Source organism: Aegilops tauschii, chromosome 7, assembly GCF_002575655.3.
Source record: "Aegilops tauschii subsp. strangulata cultivar AL8/78 chromosome 7, Aet v6.0, whole genome shotgun sequence".
In the NCBI taxonomy this organism is placed as follows: Eukaryota; Viridiplantae; Streptophyta; class Magnoliopsida; order Poales; family Poaceae; genus Aegilops; species Aegilops tauschii.
In genome coordinates this window covers 56,008,274-56,020,378 of record NC_053041.3, presented here as the reverse complement: position 1 = coordinate 56,020,378, position 12,105 = coordinate 56,008,274, and positions in this window count along the sequence as shown.

Genomic DNA, 12,105 nt, shown 5'->3' with positions numbered 1-12,105 from the left:
CTACTAACTTGGTGATGGTGACTAGAGAATTCTGTCAATCACTATTTTATCTGGAAGATTAACTCCCACTTGATTCAAGCGATTGTAGTACCCAGACAATCTGAGCACATGCTCACTGCTTGAGCTATTCTCCTCCATCTTTTAGCTATAGAACTTGTTGGAGACTTCATATCTCTCAACTCGGGTATTTGCTTGAAATATTAACTTCAACTCCTGGAACATCTCATATGGTCCATGACGTTCAAAACGTCTTTGAAGTCCCGATTCTAAGCCGTTAAGCACGGTGCACTAAACTATCAAGTAGTCATCATATTGAGCTAGCCAAACGTTCATAACGTCTGCATCTGCTCCTGCAATAGGTCTGTCAGCTAGCGGTGCATCAAGGACATAATTCTTCTGTGCAGCAATGAGGATAATCCTCAGATCACGGATCCAATCCGCATCTTTGCTACTAACATCTTTCAACATAATTTTTCTCTAGGAACATATCAAAAATAAACACAGGGAAGCAAGAACGCGAGCTATTGATCTACAACATAATTTGCAAAATACTATCAGCACTAAGTTCATGATAAATTTAAGTTCAATTAATCATATTACTTAAGAACTCCCACTCAGATAGACATCCCTCTAATCATCTAAGTGATCACGTGATCCAAATTAACTAAACCATAACCGATCATCACGTGAAATGGAGTAGTTTTCAATGGTGAACATCACTATGTTGATCATATCTACTATATGATTCACGCTCGACCTTTCGGTCTCAGTGTTTCGAGGCCATATCTGCATATGCTAGGCTCGTCAAGTTTAACCTGAGTATTCTGCGTGTGCAAAACTGGCTTGCACCCGTTGTAGATGGACGTAGAGCTTATCACACCCGATCATCACATGGTGTTTGGGCACGACGAACTTTGGCAACGGTGCATACTCAGGGAGAACACTTTTATCTTGAAATTTAGTGAGAGATCATCTTATAATGCTACCGTCAATCAAAGCAAGGTAAGATGCATAAAAGATAAACATCACATGCAATCAATATAAGTGATATGATATGGCCATCATCATCTTGTGCTTGTGATCTCCATCTCCGAAGCACCGTCATGATCCCCATCATCACCGGCGCAACACCTTGATCTCCATCGTAGCATCGTTGTCGTCTCGCCAACTATTGCTTCTACGACTATCGCTACCGCTTAGTGATAAAGTAAAGCAATTACATGGCGATTGCATTGCATACAATAAAGCGACAACCATATGGCTCCTGCCAGTTGCCGATAACTCGGTTACAAAACATGATCATCTCATACAATAAAATATAGCATCATGCCTTGACCATATCACATCACAACATGCCCTGCAAAAACAAGTTAGACGTCCTCTACTTTGTTGTTGCAAGTTTTACGTGGCTGCTACGGGCTGAGCAAGAACCGTTCTTACCTACGCATCAAAACCACAACGATAGTTTGTCAAGTTGGTGCTGTTTTAACCTTCGCAAGGACCGGGCGTAGCCACACTCGGTTCAACTAAAGTTGGAGAAACTGACACCCGCCAGCCACCTCTGTGCAAAGCACGTCGGAAGAACCAGTCTCGCGTAAGCGTACGCGTAATGTCGGTCCGGGCCGCTTCATCCAACAATACCGCCGAACCAAAGTATGACATGCTGGTAAGCAGTATGACTTATATCGCCCACAACTCACTTGTGTTCTACTCGTGCATATGACATCTACGCATAAAACCAGGCTCGGATGCCACTGTTGGGGAACGTAGTAATTTCAAAAAATTTCCTACGAGTTCAGCACGTCTGAAGCGGAAGCGTTAACACAACGCGGTTGATATAGTCGTACGTCTTCACGATCCGACCGATCAAGTACCGAACGCACGGCACCTCCGAGTTCAGCACACGTTCAGCTCGATGACGTCCCTCGAACTCCGATCCAGCCGAGTGTTGAGGGAGAGTTTCGTCAGCACGACGGCGTGGTGACGAAAATGATGTTCTACCGACGCAGGGCTTCGCCTAAGCCCCGCTACGATATTATCGAGGTGTAATATGGTGGAGGGGGGCACCGCACACGGCTAAGAGATCAATGATCAATTGTTGTGTCTCTGGGGTGCCCCCTGCCCCCGTATATAAAGGAGCAAGGGGGGAGGCGGCCGTCCTAGGAGGAGGGCGCGCCAAGGGGGGAGTCCTACTCCCACCGGGAGTAGGACTCCTCCTTTCCTTGTTGGAGTAGGAGAGAAGGAAAGAGGGGGAGAGGGAGAAGGAAAAGGGGGCTGCACCCCTTGTCCAATTCGGACCAGAGGGGGGGGGGGTGCGCGCCTCCTTCCTTTTGGCCTCTCTCCTCTATTCCCGTATGGCCCAATAAGGCCCAATACTTCTCCCCGGCGAATTCCCGTAACACTCCGGTACTCCGATAAATACCCGAATCACTCGGAACCTTTCCGAAGTCCGAATATAGTCGTCCAATATATCGATCTTTACGTCTCGGCCATTTCGAGATTCCTCGTCATGTCCCTGATCTCATCCGGGACTCCAAACTCCTTCGGTACATCAAAACACATAAACTCGTAATATAACCGTCATCTAACTTTAAGCGTGCGGACCCTACGGGTTCGAGAACTATGTAGACATGACCGAGACACGTCTCCGGTCAATAACCAATAGCGGAACCTGGATGCTCATATTGGCTCCCACATATTCTACGAAGATCTTTATCGGTCAAACCGCATAACAACATACGTTGTTCCCTTTGTCATCAGTATGTTACTTGCCCGAGATTCGATCGTCGGTATCTCAATGCCTAGTTCAATCTCGTTACCGGCAAGTCTCTTTACTCGTTTCGTAATACATCATCCTGCAACTAGCTCATTAGTTGCAATGCTTGCAAGGCTTATAGTGATGTGCATTACCGAGTGGGCCTAGAGATACCTCTCCGACAATCGGAGTGACAAATCCTAATCTCGAAATACGCCAACCCAACAAGTACCTTCGGAGACACCTGTAGAGCACCTTTATAATCACCCAGTTACGTTGTGACGTTTGATAGCACACAAAGTGTTCCTCTGATAAACGGGAGTTGCATAATCTCATAGTCATAGGAACATGTATAAGTCATGAAGAAAGCAATAGCAACATACTAAACGATCGAGTGCTAAGCTAACGGAATGGGTCAAGTCAATCACATCATTCTCCTAATGATGTGATCCCGTTAATCAAATGACAACTCATGTCTATGGCTAGGAAACATAACATCTTTGATCAACGAGCTAGTCAAGTAGAGGCATACTAGTGACACTCTGTTTTTCTATATATTCACACATGTATCAAGTTTTCGGTTAATACAATTCTAGCATGAATAATAAACATTTATCATGATATAAGGAAATAAATAATAACTTTATTATTGCCTCTAGGGCATATTTCCTTCAGTTGGTTACCATGACTACCAATTGACTAGCTTCACCTCTAAGTCGCCTACCATAAGGACAACTTCAACGCGGATCACCAAATCGCCCAAAAATATCAGGATAGACCTTTTTAGACACTTTTAACCATCCAATGGTAGTTGCCTAATTTATTTTAACAAGTCCTTACGTCTGAAATCCTCCAAGCCGAACGAGGAGGGGGCATACTCAGGGCCCCTCAGCATCCATTGCTCTCTTCGACATCAAGCCGGATCCCATCTCCTCAGACGACAAGAGGAGCAAAATCCGCCCCTCCTAGTCGAGGCCCCCACAATGGACAAAGAGTCAGCACTATAAATGAAGATGCCAACCCAACAGTCAACCTCCGACCACTGTCTGACGATGCCCTCTCCGCCGCTCCCGAGCTAACACGACGTCCAAAAGTAGATGCCGCCTAAAGGAGGAGACGACGTCCCCATCACACTAACCATTTCTGTTGTAACAAGGAGGTAGCAACAACAACTTCGAATATTGATAAACGCAACCACATATAGAAAAGACTAAGTTCACCCAATTGATCCCAATGGGGGTAGAAAAGAAAAACAACTATGTGACTTATACGCATTGGAGTTGTATTTAAAAAAGCTAGCAACTTTTGTGGTGTTTTTGTGCAACTCCTATGCATTCACCAGACAAACTCGTGTGTAGTCCGAGTCTGACTTGGTATCTAGATAAAGCGGCCACATATAGAAAAGGGTAAGTTCACCAAGCAACTCGTGTGTAGTCCAAGCCTCTACGGTTGCACCAAGGATCCCACCCCGAGGAGAGGAAAATCTTGACTGTACCTCTATGACCCAAACATAATTACAGGTATCTAAAACCTTTAGGTATTTACCAAATAATGGTCTTGGTAAATGTTTCTGTTCATGAGGATTGGGCAACTAGATATAAGGTTTTAGGCAAACTAATTGTTGATTGTAGGCAACTGGATACTTGGTTTTAGGCAATTACATTGTTGATTGTGGACAACTATGACTGAAAAAGGGGTAAAGAACATACACATATTCATTTTTGGAGGGTTCACAGATAAATTTAATCCTCTAAAAACACTTCACGGTTTTAGTTACGTCCCCATGACCAACTCCACCCTGCTCCCCCTCTATAATTATTCGCCAAGTATTTACGATCATACGAAGGGATCCCACCCCAAGGAGATAAATTCTTGATGCATCTCTATGACATAAACTTGAAAGGTATCTAAAACCTTTACATATTAGCCAAATTATGGTTTTGGTAATTTTTTCGTGCATAAGGATTGGATAACTCACTAGTAGGAAAAGGGGCTTTTACCCCGGTTCATAAGGGCCTTTAGTCCCGGTTCAGGAACCGAGACTAAAGGGTCGTTACTAATGCCCTAGCCCTTTAGTCCCGGTTCTTACACGAACCGGGACTAAAGGCCGTCCACGTGGCTGGTGCGGGGAGCCCAGGCAGGAGGGCCTTTGGTCCCGGTTGGTGCCACCAACCGGGACCAATAGGCATCCACGCGTCAGCACCTGGCAGGAGCTGAGGTTTTTGTTTTTTTTGAAGGGGGGGGGGTTTGGGGGTTTTGGGGGGTTAATTTAGGTTGTTATTAGGTAGCTATTAGAGAGAAGTGTCCTCTCTTATATCTCCGTGCTTGGTTTACCAACGCTACGTACTGCTATGCCTAAACATGGCTTAGATTAAAGTGAAGGCAACATGTGGTGCATGTCGAAAGTAATACTAATCCGGACTTGATCAAGTTTGGATTGTACTACTTTCGACACGCACCACATGCATGTTGCCTTCACTTCAATCCAATCCATGTTCATTTCACCCGCTGATATATAATAACTCTTCATGCACGCATCATGCATCATCATATATAATAAAAAGTCCTACTAATCATCATCATACAACTTCTACTCGTTATTAATAACAAGTCATACGATCATCATCCTCACAGTCATCGAACCAACCCTACTTAATTGTTCTTAGCACATGATCATCAGTATTAGGTAGGACCGAAATACCCTCTTTAAGGTAAAATAGCATAAAACAATATAGACCCTGACTCTCCATTATGGAGAATGGAGATCATCCTGTCTCCAATTCTTGCGCCTCCCTTCCTTTTGCTTCCAAGAAGCTCCTTGCGACTGTCCATACATTTTTTCCATTCTTTGATTTGCATGTCTCCACTTCTTTTAGAAATCCGGTATAGACAGTTGAGATTCGTAGGATGACCTTGTTGTATATTCAAAACATCAAGCCTACCATTCTGATACATCAAATGAGGCACACAATCCTCTGGGATTATCTGTTGAAAAACATAGTAATAACTTCATAGTTAGCAATGATAATGCACTAGTTTTAGAACTATGCAAAATATGCACGGATGTCGTAATAGTAAGAAATCTTACCAGGGTATCTCCATAGTAGTTACCGTAGTTCAACACGTGCACTAGTGGCACGTATGGAGGACCATAATGATGAGGAGTTTGATTGTAGATATTGTAATTCTCAATATCAGTACAAAATCCGACCAGATGAGTTTTCTCCTTATAAGTTAACTCAGAGCCATCGGTGTAGTAGGTTCTATCTACCATGTTCCGCACATTGTTTGAACAATCAAAATAAGCTGTCAATGAAAATAAGCTGTCAACTATTTTGAAATGAACAATATAAATTAGCTAATAACTATGTTTGAGAAACTCACATAGCGGTAGAATTGGAGGCGTATCAACAAGGACCCAAATGTCCATATTGTCTTGCTCGATGTCAGGATCACCAAGATCCATGGTGACAAGCATACCCTCATCAAAACCATACATCTTGCAAAATGCTTCCCAATTTTTGCAACCAAAATGGGTTACGCTCTCAGAATTATACAGCTTTACTTCAAAATCTATATCATGATGGGTCCTTAGGTGAATTTTCTTTGTTTCCATACTTTCATGGTCTTCAAAACCCATCCTCTCCAAGACGTAGCGTCTTGCATGGCATGGGATAAGCTAGCCGAATTGTAAAAGATGAAAAGTACACGTTGAAATAGTTGAAGTCGTGCTTAATTACGAAAAAATAACACTTGTCGTCGTTGCGTACCGTTTCAACATCGAACGTCTCCTCCAGCTTAATACTGAAGCGCCGATCTTCGTCCAGGTGAGGCCTGTCGCACTGACCTCGGTCGTCGTGGCACCAGTCGCACTCCCCCGGGAGACTTTCGTCGTCCGAGTACGACATTTCCTATGTTCATATATAATTCAAATATTAAACATCTACAATTAAATATATGTACTAAAAAACCTAAGTTAGATCATTATTATTCATCACGGGTTGACTATCGGTTTGTCGAGTCTTTTCTTGAAAACTCTCAGCTCACGTGGTGTATACATTCGACCGTTGGTGATGGTCGCTCCTCCCTTTGTCCCCGTGTGCATTACACCAAAATGTCTAGCTAGCACACGGGAACAAAGGAGAAGCGACCCCCACGACAACAGTCGGGATTCTTCGTCCTCTCATATATATATGGTGGAACTCTCCCTCACTGATTCCTCTCTGACATTTGCGACCGTCGGTGATGGTAGCTCCTCCTTTCGTTCTCGAGTGCATTACACCAAATTGTCTAGCACACGGGAACGAAGGAGAAGCTACCCCCACGACAACAGTCGGGATTCTTCGTCCTCTCATATATGGTGGAGACTCGACAGACTTACAGTCAACCCGAAATATCGTTTAATTATCTTTCTAAAAGAGGATTTGGCTGGTCTCACCTCGATGTCGGAGGGGGCGGTGACGGGGATGATGGCGGGGATGATGGAGGGGCCGGGGGGCTCCTAGATTTCTGCGAAAACAAAAACCCTATAAGCTATCAACTAATCATAGTGCTCTCCAATTTTAGCATTCAAAGTAGGATCGGAGTAGTTTTCCACTTTGAGCATTCAATAAGCAAAATCAAATCACAAAATAAAGTAGTATTCAAATTAGGATGCATTCAATTATAAGAAAAACTACATCATCTCCATGCGTCCGTACATCGCTGAATATTATCACTAATACACCTCGAATACTATCATACATATAGCATCGCTAGTACAGCTAGAACAGTAGCGCCCGACGGACATCGACGCGGGCGGTGGACACCCAAAGGGACGGAACCATCACAGGATCATAGCTCCAGTGAGATCCCTGAAGAACCTGCCAGGTATTGTCGAACCTGCCCTCCAACGCAACCATGTAGCGACGGACGTGCTGGTCCTCCTCGCTGACACGGTGACGTACCACCTCCGCGGTGTCCGGAAGCCTCGGCACCGTCACTGGCCCACGCGAGCGCCACCAAACAAGGATCGGGTCAACGACGGGCTAGTTCCTCACCAACCTACGCCCACCGGAAGGTAGCACCTCCCAAAACCAGCCCGGCGGAGCCCAGTCCCGGACATGGCCCCTTTGATCAAGCCGGTCTCCTCCGCCGAGTCGACGACGAGGATGCGGGATAGGCATCGTCGACGTCGATGCGGGAATAATTGCTTTAACTAAAAAAACAAACTAGTTCTATTAATTTCCTTACTATAAATAGAATAAAGTAGTACTTACTACAAATAAACTAGCTAGTAATTTAACTAGTTCTATTATTTTTCTAACTAATTCTATTAAACACTTTCTAAGTAGTACTTACTAAAAGTTATCGGGGAGGGGGGTACATATATCGACAACGACATACCCGATAAAAAATAAGAAGAGGAAGAAGACGAAAAAAAGAGGAGAAGAAGAAATGAATAGAGGAGGAGATCGAAGAAAAAAAAGAAAAAAAGAGGAGAAGAAGAAGGAATAGAGGAGAAGAAGAAAAAATAAAATAATATATTATTCTATTTCTTCTTCTTCTCCTCTATTTCTTCTTCTTCTACTCTTTTTTTCTTCTTCTTTTTCATCTTCTTATTTATTTCTCCTCTACTTCCTCTCCTCCTCCTCTTCTTCTTCTTCTTCTTCTTCTTCTTCTCCTTCTTCCTCTTCTTATTTTCCTTTTTTCTCTCCTTCTTTTTCTTCTAAATATGAACATACATAAATGACTTCTAAATATGAAAAATCTAAACTACACATCTAAATTACAACAACTAAATTAACTACACATCTAACTTGAATCTCTACAAATCTAATTAGTACACAACTAAATTACACAACTAAATTAACTAAATTAACTACACATCTAATTAGTACTATAGCTAGGGGGCGCGGCGGCAGCGGCGACGGCCATTACAGGGAGGAGGAGGAGGGGATCGGGGCGGCGCTCACAGGGTGGCGGAGGGCGACGGCGACCGCGGCGGGTCGGGGGCGGAGGGCGGCGACGGTGACGTATACGGGGCGACGGCTCGGGGGCGCGCGGCGGAGGCCGACGGCGACGGCGGCGGGGGGGGGGGGGGGGGGGGCGGAGGACGACGGCGACGGGCGATGGCGTGGGCTCGGGGGCACGGGCGACGGCGACGACGACGGGGCAGCCTGGCGGCGTAGATCGAGCTCGCGGCGTCGTCGGGCGGGGGGACACTGGCGATGGAAATCAGAAAATTTCCAAAGTGCTACTTATATAGCAAAGGCTTTGGTCCCGGTTGGTGGCTCCAACCGGAACCAATACCCACCCTTTGGTCCCGGTTGGTGCCACCAACCGGGACTAAAGGCCTCTTTTCACCAGCGCAAAGGGCGGGAAGCAGAGGGCTTTGGTCCCGGTTGGTGGCACCAACCGGGACCAAAGGGGAGCATTGGTTCCGGTTGAAGCCACCAACCGGGACTAATGTGCTGGCGCGGTGCGGTGGGAAGTTTAGTCCCACCTCGCTAGCTGAGAGAGCTCAGCACCTGTTTTATAAGCTGTGCTGCAGCTCAGGTGCTGAGCTCCTCTCTAATATGCAGGCATTATACATGCCTACCTTTGTCATTGCCATGTTGGGCCTATTGGGCCTGCGGGCCTGCATCCTGGCCCATGTGCAGATGGCTTTCTAGTCGTATGCAGGCTGTGTGGCCCATTAGGCGGCATTTTTTTTATTTTTTCCAGTATTTTTTTGTTTTTGAATCATTTATTTTCTTTTGATTTTTGCTTTATTTTTTTATTCTTTTTGCTTTTAGCTCAGAATAATTATAAACTTTCTGTTAATCCATTAGTTTCCAAATTTGAATAGTTTAAATTTCATCCGGAAACTCGTGTGTTACAAAGGGATTTCATTTTTTAAACCTAATTTGAACTCCTGACTTTTTGTGTGTTCAAAATGCACCATTCAAAGCCACATCATCATTTTTCAATCCTTTCTGACTTCATTTGTTATTTTTCATGCATTTACTAATTATTTTGAGCTATAAGACCCTAAAATTAAAAAGCATTTCAAATGAACTCTGAAAAGGTTGAAAGTTGGCATGATATCATCATTTCATCCACATAGCATGTGCAAGAAAGTTGAGAGCGTTACGGCAAAAACTGGATGCACTTCGTGTACAAAACGGACAATCTCTTTCAAAGTATCAGGATTTCATCCGGAAACTCGTCTGTTACAAAGGGATTTCATTTTTTAAACCTTATTTGAACTCCTGACTTTTTGTGTGTTCAAAATGCACCATTCAAAGTCACATCATCATTTTTCAATCCTTTCTGACTTCATTTGTTATTTTTCATGCATTTACTAATTATTTTGAGCTATAAGACCCTAAAATTGAAAAGCATTTCAAATGAACTCTGAAAAGGTTGAAAGTTGGCATGATATCATCATTTCATCCACATAGCATGTGCAAGAAAGTTGAGAGGGTTACGGCAAAAACTGGATGCACTTCGTGTACAAAACGGACAATCTCTTTCAAAGTATCAGGATTTCATACGGAAACTCGTCTGTTACAAAGGGATTTCATTTTTTAAAACTTATTTGAACTCCTGACTTTTTGTGTGTTCAAAATGCACCATTCAAAGCCACATCATCATTTTTCAATCCTTTCTGACTTCATTTGTTATTTCTCATGCATTTACTAATTATTTTGAGCTATAAGACCCTAAAATTGAAAAGCATTTCAAATGAACTCTGAAAAGGTTAAAAGTTGGCATGATATCATCATTTCATCCACATAGCATGTGCAAGAAAGTTGAGAGGGTTACGGCAAAAACTGGATGCACTTCGTGTACAAAACGGACAATCTCTTTCAAAGTATCAGGATTTCATCCGAAAACTCGTCTGTTACAAAGGGATTTCATTTTTTAAAACTTATTTGAACTCCTGACTTTTTGTGTGTTCAAAATGCACCATTCAAAGCCACATCATCATTTGTCAATCCTTTCTGACTTCATTTGTTATTTTTCATGCATTTACTAATTATTTTGAGCTATAAGACCCTAAAATTGAAAAGCATTTCAAATGAACTCTGAAAAGGTTTTCTTTCTACTTACAACAAAAAACTTATTTATTTTATTTCTAATTACTTATGTCTTTTACTTTAATTATTTTATTTTTATTTATTTTACTGCTGCTATTTTTATTTATTTTACTTGCTGCTATTTTTACTTAATTAATTAAGGTTTATTTATTGTAGTTACTATAGTTTATTTTATTTATTTTATTAAGGTTTATTTAGTTTTATTTATTTTATTAAGGTTTATTTATTTTATAAATATAAAAAATGAACATAGATGCACTTATAGAGAAAATTCAACCTAAATTCATACTAAATTTCTATGAAATTTACTATAAATTTAAGTCAAATTTCCTGTATAAGAGCATCTATTTTCACTTTAATAGAAGCTCAACAAGGCATAGAGGGACGGGCTTATAAACTGGTGTGAGCGCCCTTTGGTTGGCGAGATGGGACTAAACACTGGCCGCAACTAGGACCAGCCCTTTAGTCCCGGTTTGTGGTATGAACCGGGACTAAAGGTTGGTGAGCCAGGAGCGTGGCCCATTGGTCCCGGTTTGTACCACCAACCGGGACCAAAGGGTCCATACGAACCGGGACCAATGCCCACGAGGCCCCGGCCGGCCCCCTGGGCTCACGAACGGGACCAATGCTCACATTAGTCCCGGTTCGTGACTGAACCGGGGCTAATGTGAAAACTGCCCTGTGAGCTAAGCCCTGTTTTCTACTAGTGACTGGATACATAGTGTTAGACAACTGTATGATTGATTGTGGGCAACTGGATATATAGTTTTAGACAACTGTACGGTTGATTGTGGGCAACTGGATACATGATTTTAGGCAACATTATGGTTGAATGTAGGCAACTATGACACCTAAAAAAAGGGATAAAGAACATACACATGTTCATTTTTGGAGGGGGTCACAAATAAACCTAATCCCCTAAAAACACTTTGTGGTTTTAGTTATGTCCCCATGACCAGCTCCACGCCGCTCCCCCTCTATGATCATCCACCTAGTATTTACGATCATACAAGTGGATCCAACCCCGAGGAGATGAAATTCTTGATGTGTCTCTATGACACAATCTTAATTGAAAGGTATCTAAAACCTTTACATATAAGCCAAATTATGGTCTTGGTAATATTTCTGTTCATGAGAATTGGGCAACTGGGTACATGGTTTTAGGCAACTATATAGCTGATTGTGGGCAACTATGACACCTTTACACGCAAAAAAACTATGACACCCGAAAAGGGATAAAGAACATACACATGTTTGCTTTTTAGGGGTTCACAAATAAACTTAATC